This window comes from Pongo abelii, chromosome 3, assembly GCF_028885655.2.
Source record: "Pongo abelii isolate AG06213 chromosome 3, NHGRI_mPonAbe1-v2.0_pri, whole genome shotgun sequence".
Lineage (NCBI taxonomy): Eukaryota > Metazoa > Chordata > Mammalia > Primates > Hominidae > Pongo > Pongo abelii.
In genome coordinates this window covers 67,398,020-67,419,535 of record NC_071988.2, presented here as the reverse complement: position 1 = coordinate 67,419,535, position 21,516 = coordinate 67,398,020, and positions in this window count along the sequence as shown.

The following is a 21,516-nucleotide window of genomic DNA, read 5'->3' as shown; positions in this document are numbered from 1 at the left end:
AAGTTCTCCTTACTCTTCGACAACTTTGTGCCTTTGGTGATCATTTACCTTTATCTTTCCTGTGGTTTTACAACACATTAGGAGCCTCTTCCCCACTCCTTCCCACCATAGCCAGTCTTAGTGATTTGTCTGCATTCTGTTGCTTGCTAGGTTCAGATGGATAAAATCTTACTGATTTTTATTTCTCTGATGACAAACTGAAGACTTCCTATTAGGCCTCACAGGGGTCTTTTCTGTGTGACCTCCTCTTGCTGCAGTATTAGCATCTCCCAGCCGTACTCTGTACAGCCATATTCTAGTCAGGTTAAAATCTTAACAACCCCACAATGATTCTTGGTTTCTTCAAGCTCCTAGGAATTTGCATATGCTGATTCTTCCACCTGGAACACTCTTTTCTCACAACTCCAACATCCTCACCACCATCTAGTGTATACTTTAAATAGCCAAGACTTAGACTATCACTTCACTCCTACAGTCCTTGCTTATCAGGCACACAGGGGCAGCTACATCTCCTATACTCTCATAGTACTCTGTAATTGTCCTGAGTGCTCATCATTGTGATGTAACTGTTTTTATCCCTCCTCTTAAATGTGTAGAGATAAGGGTATTATGTCAATCCTAACAACATTTTATTCCCAGCATGTTCTTTGAAACCATGGAAATTAAAGTGTAGGGTTTTTTTTCTCCCCCCATATGTAGATTTCAAGCTTTCTGTGGACCTAAATCATGTCTTTTAACGATATTGTATTTTGTGAACTTTCTAAAAATGTGCTGAGTAGATGTGCTGTTTACTTTCACGGAAGAATATGGTAATAATTAAATATTTATTCTGAAATACTTTTTTTTACATTCATGGTATTTCAACAAAACATATTCTTATAATTCTAATGGATACATTTATTTGCAGTTAAAAATATCATTTAAGAATACAAAAAATAAAGCTTAAGAGAACAAACGTTCATGGTTTTCAACTTTAACATGTGAAACATTTTGAGAAAAACACATTATTATCAACTGTATGTATGTACATCTATATGATATTTTTGATACTTTCCACAAAATTTTCATGAAGTATTTATATAGGCTTCTCTTTAATCTTACATTGTTTAGAAGCATGTCGGCATTTAGTTTAAAATTCATATCTTCAATGTCTTAGGACCTAAATAATGACTTAACTTTTCAGAAAAATCTTAGATGGTATAGTGATAATTCATCCTTTGTTAACCTGATTTTTAATTTAGGTTCTACTCCAAGTTAACCCTATGCCCTTGGAAAAGTTCATATGGCTTTTCTCACTTTCATTCTTGTCATTTGTAATATATGGGTAATAGGCTGTAATATTTTTAAAATCTTTTTCAACTTCTAAAGCTCATGATTATTTTATTCAAAATCTAGGTATGAACTCACACATCAGATTTAAATCTGCACTTTAAATTTCCCCCCTTTTCTGTTTACTAAACAGAACATTACTCAGCTCATTACTAAACTGAACAAAAATTTATTTCGTAAGACAATTCAAACTACAAGGAGGCTCTGACTGCTATTTCACTGTAATTCAAATTATTTAGCTATTATAGATAATGGAAAGGTTGACATAAACTAGGCAAAGAGAAAAAATATGGTTGAAAGTCACATATTCCATGTCCTCTTTTGTAATATATGGGGATTTTGATTCAAGAAACAGAAATAATGTACTTAATCTACTCTTCATGTTAAAGGAGTTTATTATGAAATATGTTGGATTTTAATAGGGGAATGCATTGTAGTAATACATCAGTTTAGCAAATATGTATGGACTTTAAATGGGCTTGAACATCCATTTCTTTTCTATCTTGAAAATGTTTTGCTTGTCATTATTTAGATTTCTCTTCAGCACACGTTAATTGATATGTGCCATGCAAATATTATGTTGTCATAATTTAGATTTCTATTTAGCACACATTAATTGGGTGCATCATATGTGCGATACGGCCACTGCCATGCACTGTGGGAAACATGCATAATTCAATGGTGCATAAACAGACATGGCTGTTGACAGAATGGTTGCAGGCCACAGGGTCACCAAAACAGGCTCTATGTGCATGTCAAGGGTGTGCTCCAGGAAATAATTTGTGACCGAAGTGGCTCTCACACATTTGAAGTGGGTAAGATTTATGGAAGGATACTTTGCCTCCTAATATGGTTTGGCTGTGTCCCCACCCAAATCTCAACTTGAATTGGATCTCCTGGAATTCCCACGTGTTGTGAGAGGGACCCAGTGGGAGGTAAATGAACCATGTGGGCCAGTCTTTCCCGTGCTATTCTAGTGGTAGTGAATAAGTCTCATGAGATCTGATGGGTTTATTGGGGTTTCTGCTTTTGCTTCGTCCTCATTTTTCTCTTGCCGCTGCCATGTAAGAAGTGGCTTTCTCCTCCCACCATGATTCTGAGGCCTCCCCAGCCATGTGGAACTATAAGTCCAATTAAACTTCTTTTTTTTCCCAGTTTCAGGTATGTCTTTATCACCAGCATGAAAACGAACTAATACACCTCCCTTCAGAAATATTTCAGCCCAAAATACTTTGAGGAAAGGCTAGACATAGTGGCTCACACCAGGCCAGGAGTTCAAGACTAGCCTGGGTAACATAGTGAGACCCTGTCTCTAGAAAATTAAATGAAAGAATTAGCCAGGTGTGGTGGTGGTGCTTGTCTGTAGTCCCAGCTACACAGGAGACTGAAGTTGGAGGATTGTTTGAGCCCAGGAGGTTGAAGATACAGTGAGCTATGATCCCACCACTGCACTCCAGCCTAGGCAACAGAGTGAGACCTCATCTGTAAAAGAAAAAAGAAAAAAAAAAACCATAAGGTTTCTCCCATGCTACCCATCTGCCTTAGGAGACCTGGGTGAAATAATTTCATTTTTTAAACTCACAGTTGTCAACTACACCTAGAATCCAACTTGGTGTAGTTAGACTGGTCATCACAAGTGGATCTAGTCACTTGTATATACTAATTCTTTGTTCTATAAAAATTGTTCTTACTTGCTCTGTCAAGAGCACCCTGCCTAAGCAATTCCCTCTAAGTTTGAATCAGGAGGGAGAAATGTTGGAATTTGAAGCTTTCCTTCTGGATAGGCCCATGGACTTGTTAAGCACATTCCTTCATCTCCTTCCTAGCAGCATTTAACCTCTAGATGTCAGTAGTTTTCATGAAAAAAAAAAAAAGGAAAAGAGAGTTCATTATGAGCCAGTTGGTTACATGAGCTTCCACTTCCCATTATACAAATATTTCCTTTGCTTTTGATTCTCTTTATTCAAGCTTTGTCCTGGTTGAATAACAGATATTTTGCTGGAGAAAATGGAATATGTTACTTACATGAATTATGACATTTTTTCTTATGGTAAGAAGTGAAGGAGCTAGGAGGCAGAAGAGTGGAAGAAAAGAAAGAAATGGCAGGGCAAGGAAAAATAAAAGATAAAATGCCCAAATGCATACATAAATAAAAAGGCCAAGAAGGGTACTTCACTTAATGTTCATATTAACTGAAGAGTAAAGCAGGGAAGAGTCTTCCCCACTGTTCATCCACCCCATGTACTAACAAGAGGGAGTTTCCAGCAAATAGCTGGCAGCATGTTCAGTACTTTGACTCACATCTGGAGACAGTTCAATAAAGCAGTTTTCCTTTTTCAGAAACACAAATGCACTGAGATTAAACGAGAGATGTTACAGCTTTCACTCCTGTTCTGCCAACCACAGGCTTCACCTTGATGCCATTGCAATCATCTCTACAGCCACAGAGTGGGAAATGATACCTGAAGCATGCTCTCTCATTGACTCCAAGAGCTTCCAAACACAAATTTTACACAGGTAGTTTAAATGTAATGATGAATGCTTCAGTCAATAGATCATAATTTCATAGTAGTTGATCTGTTTTACTTTATATTTAAAGAAAATAAATAGCTTTGGGGCCAACCCCTAGCTTGTATTCAGGGAAGGATACAGCACAAAGGAATAAAAGAATTTAGTGTTGTGAAAGATTTTCTGTCAAACAAAAAGATATTTCTAAAATTAGTAATTTTCAGAGTAGAGTGTTTTAATAAAAACATAAACACAAATCAAAATTTAATTTTTTCTTTATACTCTTTCCAAAATATAAGCAATATTTCATGCTCTGAGGGTAAATATTTCATTTTAATTATAGTTGACTTGCCAAATATTCAGAAACCTTATTCCTATTGTATGAAAGATCTCAAAGTTAAATTAGTTCACGTCACTTTTACAGACTATAACTTAAACCTTTAAAACACATTTTTTTCCTCAGCCTCATTATAACATATTTTCTTCTCAACTTAATTTTAAATGACATATTCCATTGTAAACTAGCTACAATTAAGGACAAAAATATTTTAAGTAACTAACTGATATATATGTTTTTGTTTTAATAAGCCCAAATCAATCAAGGTGTTTAACTCACTTATACTTCTACTAAGGTATCACTAGTATCACTAGGATATATGGGTACATTGAAGATATGGTAGTACATAAAAATTTTTAAAACTAAAAAAAAATCTAGTGAAAAATATTTATCTCCTATTTGTATAAAAAGTGTTTTTCCAGTATTTTTGAAATCCAAATGCTCAAATTAAGATAATATGAACAATGAATAAAAGGGACAAAAAATATTATCTGTTTTTCCTAGGCACAATGAAATATTTTTTATTTGAAATTTTAGCATTTTTTAGCTAGGTTTATAAACTAATAAGAAACACACACAAGACAAAACAGGTAGGATTTATGGTCACAACATCTTTTCTTCTACAAATATTTAATTATTCTTAAAATAAGGGAACCACATTCTTTCAGAGTAATTATAAACTTGTAAAAGATATGTAATGTAACCAATATCTGAGAGTATTTTCCATCAGATAGAAAGTGGAGATTCTCTTAAGAAAGTTACAAAAAATTGTTCTAAGATTTCAGAGGAGGTAAGTTATTGAGTTTTACAGCCTGATACAATTTTAGAGCTAATCAGCTAATCTTATCTTTTATTTTATATTTTACAAAATGTAGGTCAAAAAGTAATTTTTTTTCAAAAAAGTGCTGACTGTATGAAAATTTTACTAATTTGTTTTAATGAGGAGAAAGAATGAGAGAAGTATCCTGCAATAGTAGGAAATCTGAGAGGGGAAGACCAGGCTTAGACCTTAACAGAGTGTGTCACAAAAATTACCTCAGTTGACCTCAGTTTCCACATCTATCCAATAAGAGTTTGTATTACATTATTTGGAATATAACTTCAAGTTCATAATTTTCATGATTATATAAAAACCATTACAAATAAATAAAATATCTGCTATGATTACATGAAAATTCTAATTTGAAAAGAAATGCATGTTTTGTTTTTTTTTCTGGTTGCTATTGTTAAGCAGAATGTGTTTCAAAGTAGATGTACTCAACACAAATTTATTTATAATTAGTAGCTTCAGCTGGCATATAGCAATTAATTTGTTTTTTCCAAAGGGTTTAACATTCCTCCTGTTATATACTGCAAGCAACTTATTTGTTTATTATATTATTAAAGCAGCCTTTAGGCCAAAGCATGGTAAATGATCACAAATCTCAAATTTAATGAAGTCGAAATTGGTGACATTTTATTTCATTTTTCTCAGATCATCATAGAATAAAAATCACACTGCATTTTACAATATCTGGAGGACATGATAAACTAGAGTAGCTATTCAAATAAAATCCGTACTATGTGGCTAAAGCTGGAAGGCTGAGAGTTATAGTAAAGATCATAAATTCATTAATGAGGGCTGTCTTTATAATTGAATTATCTAGTCTGCTATTTATTTTATGCAATACATTACTCAATCAGTGACCATTTATTAAGGGCATAATATTTTCCAGATACTAAGCTAGGAAAATGGAGGGGGCTGACGTGTGAAGTTACAAAAACAGGAACTTGGAATGAAGGTGAAAGTGATAGCTCAGCTATTAGAATGAGAATGTGCTGGATGGTCAGTGTGAGGTGGAGAAAGGGAATACCTTTAGAATGGTGTGCTTTTATCAAAGTCAAAACAGACTAGTAACATGATTTACCTAGTCCTGAGCCTTTTAGCCTTTATCCTGGAGCAAGAAAGTAAAAATAAAATGGAGAGACCAGTGGATGCTCACTGAGTTATTCCTAATATTTATCAATAAGAACTTTCACATATATTATTTTATTTGGTCCATAATACAAAAATCTACTTATATTTTGTTTCTCTTCATGTATTTGCAACAGAGATTTCAGTTTGAGTCTGTATTAGACTGTGCTACATCTGGAAATGTCTAATCAACAAGTAGGATGGGCCAGGAAGAAAACTGTGTTGCGTGAATACTGATTTATTTATCACTGGATAAATCATCCTGCAGGAATAAAGTCCCAGGCATAAACATCTTGGCTCAGAGAGGAAGTCTTAGTTTTCAGAGGGAGGCAGAATCCTGAATGCAGTATAGTTACTAAAAATTGTATTTATTTCCTGGCGAAACTACCATTGGACCTGAAATTCACAGAGAATAAGAGAACGGTAAGTAACCACTGAAATGATTCTCTTATAAACTTGATAAAATATTAGGGTGTTTGGGATGCCTCTAAATAAAGAAAGAGGACAGAGCAGGTCATCCTCAAGCACTTATCTAAAAGCTGCTGTGTAAGTAACTTATCTAAAGGCATTCATGACTCAAATCATGAATGGTAGCATCAAGACACCAAGAGCAGAAGAGATCAGGGACTAACTATAGCCAGAGACATAGTGATGACCACTGGCAGGTGGCTGCCGTGTTCTGTAACTTAGTAATGCAGACTGCAGTGTGGAGTGGAATATCTGCAGGGTAATGGCAACATCAAGCACCTCATGGAAATAGCAGTGTCTGTAGGGATCTGACTTGTGCAGGAACCATGTAAGAACAAAGCTGGAGGTTATGGCAACTGGTTTAATAGCCCTGGTGCTTTGCTGAAACCATAATTCTCTCAAACACAACAAGCATCTGGTAGAGCAATAGCCACAACTCACAGGGGAAACAGGGACAGGGGACAAATGACCAAAGAGAATGGACTTGTTTATTGAGTATATTTCAGGGGGTTATTTTCTCTTGGTTTTGTCTGCCTTCAAATATGTGACCATGTTGACCTCTCAAACTGTTTTCTTTCCTACCATCTCTAAGGATTCACATACCGGGTCCTGTCTCTCTGTAAGCTGAGTACAGAAGTTCGCATCGTGGCATGTCAAGGGGAGTCAAAACTATGTTGTACTACTGATACTGTAGTCCTTGCAGCTTCTTCTTGAAGTCAGTGTGATAGACAGTGTGGAGTAGTGGAATGCACCTGAGGGTCGGTGCATGAGAGGAAGCATTCCTTCAGCGTGTCTGGAAGTATGAGCCTGGGCTTTCCAGTTTCACTGCTCTGTTTTCAGCCATGGGAGCATGGCAAATTTGGGCAACAAGTTTGGGAGTCATCGGAGAAACTCAAATCATTACTCTCCAAAACCACCAACAGAAACCCAAATTAGAATATCTTGTAGTATTTCTTTCCATTTGCAGATCTGACATGTTCTTCCTCAAGATGTCTTCCCGACTTGGTGTCTACGTCTAACCAAGTCTGATACACTGAGGTCTCCTTTGTTCAGCCTATTGAAATTCCAGTATTTCACTTATCATGGCATTTTCTGGCCTTTTTTTAAAGAATGTATCACTGTCAAATATATTATTTCATTCATTTATTTAGTTTTTTTTGTTGTTGTTTACCTATTTTCCCAGCCCCTACTAGAATGAAAGTTCTGTAAGGTCCATTTTTTTTTTTTTTTGGCCTATTTTTGCTGCTTGTGTCTCTAGCATGCCAAATAATGCCCAACACACAGAATGCAGACATTGATTAAATATTGGTTAACAAATAATGTAATGAAAAGAAATTTTGATGCTCTGAAAAAATTTGTCCCAGCTGAGTGGTACAGTGATGAGAAGCTGTGCACTCTTGTCAGTCCTGTTTTATCCATACAATACATCTTCCCCCAATCACTGCAATAGCACCTTGGCTTGTCTTTCTGCTTCTGACCCCCTCCATTACAGCACGTTCTCCACGGAGGAATTACACAGTGGATGTCTACCCCTGGTCCTCCAAGACATCCCATTGCTCCTTAATTAATCCTGGAGCCCTCTCCCAGCCTATTACCTTTAGGCCTTTGCTGACCTGTGCACACTCTGTCCCTATGATTCTGTCTTCTCCTGCATTTTTGATCTTCTTCACTTTCCTTGATCCTGCTGAGTTGTCCTACCCCATGGTATTGGTACTTGCTCTTCTTTCTGTTGCCAGCAAACCTTGGTATGGCTGGCTTCTGTGTATCAATTATTTCTAAAAACCATTTTATTTCGGATTTTAGCATTTTAAGAATAAAGACATATAATAGAACATGTTAATGTTTTGGATAATAATAGAAAGATTTATGCAAGTTTATGAATAATCATAACTTGAAATCATTTATATTAAAACATCATTTGTGCATCAAAAATGATCAAATACTCACTATATGATGGGGGAGAATTCAACAGAGTAATAAAAAGTTACAGTCATTGTAGTGGGGGAGATAAAAAATTAACTGTCTAGTTTCTAACAAACTAGAGAGATAATTTTATAATAGCTAGCATTTTTGGCATACTTATACCAAAAGTACTATTTATATTACCAGTATTTTCACATCAGCACTTTGATGTAGATGTAAAGTGCAATCATTTTATAGATATGAAAGCTGTAATACAAATAGTTTAAGTAAATTCTTCAAGATTTCACAAATAGAAAATGGGTATCTGAAGCAACTGTATTGGGCTTCAAAGCTCATGCTGCCTTTGTAAGATAAAAGAAATCTCAAACGGAAAAAGGAGCACAGTAGGGGGCTAAGGTCAATCACAGCTTCTGTGGTCAGAAAAGGCTTTCCAGAGGAGATGATGATGAACTGAATCCAGAAGGACTACTGAGTGTAAAAATACAAATGAGGCTGAGAAAAATGATTCTTGCTAAAAAGTTAAACGACATCAAAATATATAGAATATAGAGTTTGAAAGAGAGTGGAGCAAGGGCAGAGATATGTGTAATGTGAAGAAATTTGATTTAATGCTGCGAATAAACACATAATAAGATAAGTATTTCAGCAAAGTTCTACACTGACCACAGGATAAGAAAGATTGGAGCAAGGCAGATCTCTTTCGGAAGCCTTGTAATATACCAGAGAGGGATGATAAGGATCCTGAAACAAGAAAATGTATTACAGAAGGAGAGCCATAGAGAGGCTGAATACACATTCAGCAGTCGGAATTCAGTTGGAATTACTGATTGTTTAGATGTGGGAGTGAGCCAGAGGAAGGAATTTAAAATAAAACCTGGGGTTCTGCTTATGAGGATTGAGAGGGATATGCACCATTAAGGAACTGAATAGAAAAAACAAATTTCAAGGGAAATACATTTCCTGTGTGATTTTTAATTGTAAGTATCTGAGGAACATTTATATACTCACTAAACCATTTGAAATCCATGTTTGGAATCTAACATACAGTTTAGTTGTGCTCCTGGAGACAACCGCCTGCTTCAACTCCCAACCTGACCACTTCAAATTTGTGTAACTTTGGGTAATTAGTTAATAATGTCTTTAAGCCTTAGTGTCTTCATTATCACATTGACAGAGTTACAATAGCATATACTGTCCCCGTGAGAATGGGATATGGTAATCTATGAAAAGCATATGAGACATTGCCTAGAGGTATTTTTTTTTTGGCAGAGGCTATAGGTTTTGTTACTTTTTGTTACTTTCGTTGGCACTATAGAAGAAATTTGAACAGATATATAGATTTATGACCTACTGCTAATCTATAGATTATTAGTAGGTCAGAGTAGATCACCAGCGATGAATGAAATTATCTAAGAACATTGTATAGAAGAAAAGAGAGGAAAATTAAAATGAAACCCATGGGAACACCTACATTTAAGAAATAAAAGAATAATAGAAAACTGAAAATATGCTTGAGAACAATTAGTTTGAGGACTGTTAAGAAGACCAGAGAGAGAGAGTGGTGTTTAACAGGCCAAATGAGTTGTTTAAGAAGTGAGTGATTAACCAGTTAGACAATGCAGAGGTATAAAGAAAAATGAGAGTAATTTGTCAATTTAGAGGTAGTAGAAGGGTTTCAGTGAATGGAAGGGTCATAGAAGGGTCAAAAACCAGACTTTAGCAGTTTAGAAATTACTGGGAGGTCTGGAAGTGGAGACAATGAGAACAGATGTATCATCATTTTAAAAATGTAAAGGCAGCACACATAATTGTTGGAAAAGGTCATGGAGGAGATGAGAGGAAAGGGAATCTAAAGGACAGGTAGATGAAACAGTTTTTGGAACTTTCAAAATGTTACGATGGCCTGGTTGATGTCTTGCTACACTCTTTGCAATAAAGCAGTCAATAAAAAATGAGACTAAACACACAAATATCAATAGCTGTGCCAGTTTATTCGTCATGTGTATTGATTGATAGAGAGGAATACAGTGCATTCAAAAGTGCATTCAGAACAGAATGAACTTACTTTTACACAATATGTAAGTTACATTTTAATATCATATGCCCAATATATTTCTCTTTAATCTGAATATACTTCTTCAATAAAGTAACTTTAAGTGTAAAGTCATCAATTCAATTGTGAATCAGCAAAAGCATCATAAATACATAATAAATACAATACATTATTTATGCTGGGCTTCCAGATTTTTATGGACATTCTGTAGGATATCTAAGATATATATACCTGCGTACTACTGATAATGAGGGATTCATTCTGGCAATAGCAGAACTGTTGAGAGAATTATCTAATTTATAAGAATAGCTGTTCAGTGGTTTGCAGAGTTTTGGGCAGCTATGTAAGATGTAAAGTCCACTGTCATTGTGATTGTGGTTGTAGTGTCTTTGTCATATTTCTTGTTAGGTTTTTGCTATGATCCTGGTTGTTACCTAGCATTTCTCATTTCCACCCTAGTTGAAAACCCAGTTCTCCTGCCTGCTGATTACGGGAGCCACCTTAAAACTTTTCAATGTATTACCTTTCAGTTTTAATCATAGAAAATCAGTGTTACTTTTTGTGCCTAAGAAACCATGGTGATAAACCTGTGGTATTACTTCATCATTGATGAGAAGCTGCATGTTTTTTTCATGGAAATAGTAATATCAGAGGAAATATGAATCCAACAAAACTGAAGGATATCCATGCATTATAAAAATGCATTACCCCAAAGAAATGTAAACAGTTCACACAAAAACCCGTACATGAATATTCAGAGCAGCATTATTTGTAACAACCCCAAATTGAAAATGTCCAAGAAAGCCTTCAGCAGATGAAGGGTTAAATAAACTGGTACCTTTATATTCTGGAATCTTTTATATTACAGAATAATAAACTACTGAAACACACAACAGCTTTATTTAATCTCCAGGGCATTGCATCTGGATGAAAAAAAAGTCCCCAAAATGTACATACCCTGTGATTCCATTGTATAATATTCTTGAAATGACAAAATTATGGAAATAGAGAACACATTAATGGTCTTCAGGAATCAGGAACGGGAGGTGAGGCAGGGAAGGAGTTTAACAATAAAAGACAACATGAGGGATCTATGTGATAATGAAAATGTTCTTTATCTTTACTGTTTCAAAGTCAATACCCTGGTTGTGATATGCATCATAGTTTTGTGAAATGTTACTGTTGGGAAAATCTAGGTAAAGTTACATAAAATCTCCGGTATTATTTCTTATGACTTCATGGAAATCTTTAATTCTCTCAAATCAAAACAGTTTAATGAAAAAGTGCATTAAAATGTATAATTTTTTTTTTTCTGGAATCTTGCTCTGTTGTGCAGGCTGGAGAGCAGTGGTATAATCTCGGCCCACTGCAATTTCTACCTCCCGTGTTCAAGTGAATCTCCTACCTCAGCCTCCCAATTAGCTGGGATTACTAGGCACGCACCACCATGCCTGACTAAGTTTTGTATTTTTAGTAGAGACTGGGTTTTGCCATGTTGGCCAAGCTGGTCCCGAACTCCTGACCTCAAATTATCCACCTGCCTCAGCCTCCCAGAGTGCTGGGATTACAGGTGTGAGCCACTGTGCCCAGTCTGAAAGGTATGAATTTCTTATAGAAAAGACCTGGTCTAAAATATCTAGAACCTTATTGTTTTGATGTGTGGATTTTCCAAAACAAAATGTGTATCATTAAGTATTATGCAGGGTTGCTTATTGTAGTAGGCTTTTGAAAAAAATCACAAACAGTTTGAGATACCTTGGTTTCTTTGTGTCCTGGAAAAAATTCAGTTCCTCAATCCCTGGGGGTGAGACAAAGAAAATTTGAAAAATAAATGCCTCCTTCAAACTATTACATTCATTCCAGATCAATGACATTTCATCTACTATTTTGAATATCAAAGAGAAATAAAAGCTACACAATTTCCATTCAACAAGTAAATGAAAGAACTACTAACATCTATCAGTTATTCATACTGACACAATCAATGAAGAATAATATTTTGGGAGCCCATTTTGAAAACTTCAGGGATCATTGATTTTATTTTAAATAGAAATGTTACTTTACTGATGGAAACATCATTTGAAAGAAAAATCTCAAATTGTTGTATGCATTGGAAACCGTTACAGGCTTCACATAATATCTGGTTTTGGTTATTTGATAAAGTAGGAAGCTTCAACTCTGAATAATGATTTTTACAGGAGCTGCATTTCCATTCGAGATTCTGATAAAAAATTCTTAAAGACTTTTTTTGCTTACCTAAAATTTGTCAATGTACTTAATATTAGGATCATTTTAAGGGTTTTGCTAAGAATTAAAGATATAATCAACTATATAAGCCTTTCAAGAAAACAGTCTTGGATCACCTGCTTAAAATTTGAAAATAAAATTGCTTTTTCAGAAAAAAACAAAAACAAGAACAAAAAAAAAACTGCAGTATAGTTCTCAGGCTATTAAAAAGAGAATAAATTTTACCTACGTGATGCAAGATATATTTGTTTAAATTAGAAGGTAAATCATCTTTATTTAAAGCCATTTGGGTCATCATTTTATGAAAGACAAATATACACTCCTCTGACCAAACTGTCATTGTGCAAGAAGAGATGAGATAAAGATGTCAGTTCAAACTTCCCATTGTTAGCAACATTAACCGTCATGTAAGCCAGGATTAAAATCAGTAAATACTTGTCTATTTATCTACAGACAGACTCTGAAGACACCTTGAATTTCCATAAATAATTCTGCATATAAATTCTTAAATGACTTTAAATGCGAAATATAAATTCACAATTCTTACGGACACAGATAACAACAATAAGGAAGAACTTGCTGAGTATGATTCCTTGAACTAGTGACAAAAGAAATAATGGTGTTTGGTTTCCAATTTGGATACCTAGTGGCTTCTTATATGAGACTAAGGTCCTTTAGCAACGTGACCGATGTGAACCCCAGTTTTGTTTTTTGATTTTTTTTTTTAGTAACATGGGATTTATAGTCAGTGTTTTCTAAATTGTACATATTAAAATGAAAAGCCAAAACCGATCAAATGATATTGTTAAAAGACACAAATGACGGTACAGCACTATTAAAGAGTATGATTCCAGTTTTATTTAAAAACACCAACTATAACTGTGTAAATATACATCATCCATGCTTTTCAGGGTTTAGGGTCAAATTTGTCATGATGTATCAAAACATTAATAATGGTTATCTTTGGAGACCAAGATTGTGTAAAATCAATTATATAGCTATCTTACATTTGTAATAAAACATGTAATACATATGACTACCAGAGAGGGAATATATGTTATCAAGACAAAGTCTTCAGCTTCCTTTCAAGATATCAAAGCAATCTACTTTTGTGCAGAAATAAAATGTGTAGGATTTATTTAGTGCTTTTATTTGCAAAATTTAGAATTTTCTTCTTTTTTGGAAGAAAGAAATAACTATATGAAAATGAAAAAAGAAAAAACAACAATACTAATATGAATTTTGATCATGTGAATAAGTAACTTTCTAATTATTTAGGTCTAGATTTATTTCATTTTCATTCTGTGTGAAGTGAAATAGCAAATGAAAAGGGAAATTTTATGTAAATTATAACTGCAAACATGTAAAAGTCCCAGTGTGGGAATACATATCTTGGAAAGAAAATGTGTGAACACACACACACACGTGTATGCAGACACAAGCCTTTATACAACATTCTCAAAGAGAATCAAGACCATATTTGATTAAGAAATACTGAGGAAATACAGAATATCAAATGGGATATATATATATATATATATGCACTCATTTTCAGATTTTTAACTCTACTAGTTCTAATCAGGATATCTGATAGATCCTTTTTCATGTTCTATTCAGTGTCACCATTTTCTTTTCTTTTGTTATTCCAATACGAAAGCATCCTAGCTATCAGGATGCAAAATAGACACTAGTTGAGATTTTTGTCATGATGATGTGACTGTTGTGTCATAAGACAAAATAAATGTCAGTGGCAAATTAGAGTGAAAGTATTATTGTCCGAAGAGCTATCTCCAAAGTGTTTCCTATGAATTGGCTCACATGACACCCCAAAGAAGATATGGAGTGGGAGTAGCAATAGCAGTAGTTTATTATTTTCATCAGTATTTTGTATTAAATATGTGCACGTCTTATCTAACAGTGGTTGTCTTTGCATGGCTATAAAAATTCTAGCAATACAACATATCATTATCTTGACTATTATACTCTGTCATCAGTAATAAAAAAGTTGAACAAAAGCCAATTATGGTAAAAAAAAAAAAAAAAAGAACACTCAAGAAGACCAAACAGCATGTAATCAATATGGGAGAGATCAAACAAAACTGGCTCCACTAATTTGACCAGAGTTAGCAGCAGATGTCTGGAGTAGGAAGTATCCTTTGCTTATGATTTCCCTCAAAGTGAGCTGCAATACAGCGACTCCATTTACTTAACAGTAGTAATCAGATGTTTGAAAGAGACAATAGTCCAGGTTTAAGCTTAGCAAATATGTCTCTTTTGTAAATGAAATATTTAAAACAGAAAAAAAAGCACAGGTCAGTAGACTAGAATTTACATCTCAGTTTGAACACTAAAATCTGGTGTAGCACTGGGCAATCACTGATACCTGCACCCAGCATTCTCACTGTTTATGGAAGATGAAACAGAAAAGTCTCAAAATAATGTTTGAAATCTAAAATGTTATGACCCTTTTAAGGCACTAACATATCCCTGTGTTACTTTTTTTTTTTTTTCTAGTATGGAATACAAACATCTTTAAAAATGTAATTTTCATGCAATGAGGATGTATTTTAATGTAATCACTATAACAATAAATATATCACAGTTTAAAATGACTAGAAGAGATGACATTAGCTTTTGCTTTTACTGTCACTGTATTTCTAGAGAAGTAAAAATTTAAAAATAACAATAAAATCTGCAATTCATTTACATAAAAGCTTCCTCAATAAAGAAATATGACCACAACTGTTTCTAATTCACTAAAGATACAACATCCAAAATTTCTGTGTGTTATGCAGTACAATTAGGTTCATTCAGATAAAAAGAAAAATTTAGAGATTTTTAGAAAAATTATTAAATTTTATGAAATGATTTTAGGTATTACATCAGTCTTTTAGCTTATTTGTTAATAGTTGGTAATTAAGGGATTAAGCTGGATATTTCTTTTGAACAAGTTTGCATCTCTCCAAATAAGCTATGGAGTAAGAATTCATTGGCAAAATTGTCTAGTCCAGATTTTGATCAGCTCTTTCACACTATACTGGAAGATCACCTTAGAATTACAATCCTGAATGGGAATGCCTAGCTTGACATTAGCTTTATTTCAGTGAAACAGATTCTGGCAGAAAAGAAAACAGCAGGTTAAAAAGACATAAGGAACACAGCTATGAGGGAAGTTTTCTGCTTAAAGGTAAAGAGGAGTGGTTTGAATTTCTAAAAGATAAAAGAATAAGCCACTTAGATCTTTCAAAGTACTAAAATAGTCATTTTTTATGTAAAAGCAAGACTCGCAGCTTAGAGAGTTCAGAGAACTTCTTCCTGGAGCTACTGATCCAGCCACACCAGGGATTGTCAGCTATTGCAGGGCACTCTGTCAGCTGTCAGGAAATAAATCTCTCTATCAGACGGAAGCAGTCTGAGTTGGAGCAAGTCCTCCACAGCACGTCACCCCGGGAGCACTCAACATGCTTGGTGAAAAAGGGCTCCCTGCTGTACTCTGATTTATGTATATCTGTAAAGTTACTCCTGATAGGGTAAAAGGAGGAGACTGATCAAGAGTCTATCACACTCGAAATGCTTTCATACTGTTGCCACCCCACTCAACCTGTCATCCATGGAAGCAAGAAAACAAAAGCACTGCAGACCGTTCTCAGCAGCCCTTTCCTTTCCTCAGTGACCCTTTCACAGACCATTGCCAGAACCACCACTCACTTCTTGTGCTAGTAGAGAACAACAAGTAGTTATATTTGTGTTTTAAAAGCTGTCCTGTTAATGGATTGTCCTTTCACACATGCCATGTACCTTATTATCTGAAAATTTACTGAATGCTGACCATGGTACATACTTGCTGACAAATTTCACACATGCCTAAGCATGCAACTGGATTTCCCCACATGATCATTTCCATGGTTCATTTCCTCATATCTCAGGAGTGATCATATTTTATCTTCATTTTATTATGCTTTCAATCCAGTGAAGTCCAGATTATATTGTATTTGTGCTAGTATTAATGGGTAAAATTGTGGATATTATTGTTTGGTTGGTGTTGAAATTTTGTCTATCATGTGTGATTTACTGAATGATAAGGATTTGAAGAAAATGAAAAGCAGAGAATACTGAGTTTTATAACATTATACTTGCAAGTAAATTTAAGATACACATCAGGGCTTTGTTTTGCAAGAAGATGTATAAAAAACACCACAGAAAGGCATTAATTTTAGACTTCAAATTACAGAATTCAAAGGTATATATGTATACATTTTGGAGAGTTTTGTTGTTGCTGCTTAATAGACAATATATTGAAGTGAGTAGCCCAGTTACAGAAGGGCATTATTTGATCAGGGCTTTAAACAGAGCAAGAAGGGTTGTAGGATTTCAGAAGTACTGAAAAAGATAATGATGGCTGACAATGTTGAAGAAGACTTGTTTTATGTAAGAGAATTATGTAGACCTGGTGTAATTGTGAATAATTTTATAGCTGATTATTTTGTTTGCACCCAGAGTTAACAATACATTTTAAAACTTACTTTGTAAACAAGTGCTTCATATTGCAGTTACATGTGCAGATAGATTAGACAGATAGACAGATGATAGATAGATAGGTGATAGATCGATAGATAGATTTTCCTTAACCTTCTCAAGAGATTATATGCCTAGAGAACAGAACTGTGCATTGTATCCCATTGTAAGTAACTAATCATTTACAACATTGCTTGAATTGGGTATCTCTTCATTAAACATTGATTGTAAAAATAATCCTAGCAATCCATAGGATTTGCCCCATTATTTGTTTTAAACTTTATGCACATATAATTTATTTTGGTCTTTGTATTAATATACCTGGTTTCTCCCTGCCACCACTGCCTTGCCTGTGTTTTATTTATCTTTTGTGTTATAGTACTTTTTCTAGTAGCAATCCCAATATTCTTTACTGAAGGGATAATTTCTTTCTAACTTTACTATGATTTCCATTTTACCCTGCTCAAGTAGAGAGATTCAAATTATATCATTTAATTCCACTGTATAGTCGTTGGATAGATTGTGTGATCTCCACTGAAAATTATGACATGCAGACACTTAAAAATTTTTAAAACATAGTTTTAAATAGTTCCTTGTTTAAAAAATATTTCCCCTTAAATCTTCCAGAAAATGCTAGAATTATGGAAAAAGGAAAACATAATTTAGCCCATGATATGTAGAGACTGGAAATCTTGTTTTTATTTCCATTTCCAACATAATGTGTTTTGATTGCTACTGTAAAAATGTATGATAAAATATATTCACAACTAAAGCCGCCATTCAATCCCATCCATGGAAGAAAGAGAAGTAGAAATGTTTCCTGAATTCGAAAGAGGTTGTGATTGTGACCTTAAGCAACATTTATTTGGAATGCAACAGTGATAAGAGGACCAAAGAGGTGCTAGTGAAGAGCAGAGTTCTGCAGTATGCATGTCCACAGGAATTACAGGAAGGCAGAGTCGACCAGGCTGCTTCCTTACACAGTACCATCATGTCACTGTGGACCTGATGGTAACAATTGCTTTGTAATGGAAATTAAAAAGTAATAGATATGTTTGTTGGATATGTGGTCTCGACATCTTCCAAATAGTGTACTAAAAGTCTGTGATTAATTTTATGCAGATACTTTTTATTTTTTACTTTTAGTGTTGATTTTTCAAGTTTGTAAATGCCTGATATCATATAGAAAAACTGGCTCATTGAGCAGACTTCCTGTCCACATGCTTCTAATGCTCATTCAGAGGTAAAGAAACAAGCAGCATAGGATAAAAACAAAAACTACTTTGGATATATTAAGTTTAAAAATAAATTGTGAGCCAACACAGCTGGTCCATTAAAATTATCGGTAAGCCATGTTAATGTATTTTAAATAAGCTATGAGGATAAATAGCGAAAACATTCTCTAAATGAGCAACAGTTTTAGTGATGAATATTTTATTAATAAAATTATAGCTCTTTCAGTGAAGTTTTGGATAGTTTACTATTTAAAAAGTGGTAGGTAGTATCATGTATTAACTCAGCTATGTACATTTTCTTGCATATTTTTCAATCACTCTTAAGATTTTCATTCCTTTGGTTATTCTTTTAAATTAATTCTACCACCTGAGGGACAGAGCGCTAATATAGTATTTTTCTTTGTGTAACAGATTTGATGAGTGTGGTGCATTTGCTAGTATAATTCATATTTGACATGTAAATAAGCTAATATTTGTGCTTTAACACCAGTTCCAATTTGAAAGTAAAACTAGAAATGTTAATAGCTTTTAGTGTAAGCAATTAAAAATAAGTAATATATATAATCCTGGAATCTGTTTAAGTTTCCCATACCTAAAGCAGTTTTGTTATGCAGAGTTTGTTGATTCATTATGTGGATACTTTGCATTAAGATAACATTTGCTTTGGAGGTAATTGTTTTGATAACCTTCCACTAACTACAGTTGATAAGAGGTATGCCTTAAAAAAAATAACAATTCCTAGTGAAATAACCCATATTATAAATGTTTGAACTATCCTTAATATGGACACATTCAAGAAAATAAAATAATTAGTGGTAGTAGAGTTAATATACTGTTATGCTATTGCTAGCATCAGCCATTTTGAGATCCATAGCTTATACTCTATTTTCTCAGTTCTAAGATGTCAATATGTGTAAAAGATACCATTGATCTAACATCAGCTTTCCTAGGAGAAAGACAGAAATGACCAGCAAGTTTCTTTGGAAATCCATTGTAGTATGTATACTAATTTAAGACATGTTAAAATGAAGAGAAATATTGGTCTTAGATTTGAAAAATTGTGGTTATGTGTGTATTTACAACCCATCATGTTCCAAATGAAACCCACCATATTGCAGCTGACAACTTTTCATCCAGAATGAATGCTGCTTACCTAAAGCTATTATAGTTTTACTGAGGTTGTCATAAATAGATAGGTAATAATGAAGCAAGTAATTGTATGATCACTTTTCCCTTTGTAGTCAAGATTGGAAACAACATGAAATATATTCTAAAACATTTCACTATATAGTAACATCCTGTTTCTAAGTATGAAGAATGTGGGATGTAGGAAGTTTGCATATTACTTTGAAGAAATAAAAATCATGAAAATAAAGAAATCATTATGAAATGAATTATTACTACCAGAGTTTTTCTCCCCAGAGAAAGGTTGTCATGAGCAGAGTTTTAAGTAGAGAATGGAATCTGATTTTGTGAAACAGATTCCATTTAGAATTATATTATTGAAATTTGAATTAGCATAGAATGAACCAGTAAGAGAAAAATGGCATTATTAATAAAATAAATCAAACACAGATTTATTAGGATATGAAAATTTTTAGGAATAATAGAAAAGAAAGAGCCATGTTTTAAGGAAAAGGCCTAGATTGTCCATATTATTTTTGTCTTGTTTGTATTATTTATGATATATAAAATATTTAAATATTTGTTAGAAATTCCAAGGCTCACACATGATACACACATAATAATTTCCAGAAACACAGAACCGTGTTTACTTTAGGTGAACACTTAAATTGAAATATATACATCAATTCAGTACTTGTATTGTGAAATATGTATCTATACACACACACACACACACACACACACACACACATCTTCTGTCAGTAGAAACAAAATTGCCACTCTTGCTTTGATCTTACCAACAGATGCAACACTAGCAGAATGGCATGAATTCAAATAGTTTTAATTAAGCCTTTCTTGTAGATTTAATAAGGTATGTACCAGCTTAAAATACATCTGGCCTATAAAAAAGAGATAATGAGTATTTGATGTAACAATTTGATCTTGTTGTGGTTTTCAAATTCTTTTGTGTGCGTCTGTACACATCTGTGAGTTTGTGTAAAGATAATAGCTATTACTTTCAATTGTTTCTTCTGGTTATACTTCATGGTGATACTTTGGGCCTCTCTGTGACTGTGTGTGTATAGGGGGGTGGGTTGCTACAAACAGTAACTTTGGAAGTTTTGTCAACAAGTTCACAGAAATAAAAACTCAATGCCAACCTGTTTTGAGAATCCAGTTCTAAATATAATTTTCAAAATTTTTGTCATTATACAAATAACAATCAAATATTATAGGAAATAATAAAAATGACAGAAAAAAATTCCCACATTCTCCACCATCTTAGTGACTTAACTTTCTTGTTTCCATTTCCTTTTTATTCCTTGTTTTATTTATATGTATTTTAATGTGTTTTTAATTTTATGTCAATACAATTTTAGTCAACTTAATATTTAATAAATTAGAGTTTGTACACGATTATTTTTATAGCAGTTACATATTGTTGAGATGATTTTAAAATAATTTTCTACCACTACAGTAATTAAAGGTATTTAGATTTATTTTAATGGTATGCCATAACATGGAAATGGAACTTTTTTAAAAATTAATTTTCCTCCTTAAAAACTATTGTAAAATTACATACCTCATAGTTTAACTGTTTACATTTATGTGTAACTAGGACATTTTGCATTCATGAATGAAAAAATGATTAAATAGATAGCAGTTATCAAAAGAAACAAAAATACATCAGATATCCACATTTTAAAAAATAGAGCATTATATTATATAACATTCAGACATAAAGATGTGCCATTATAAGACACAGCAGAATGAAGAAGGGTAAAATAAGAATTCTCTTGATAGAATTTTACATTAGTTTAAT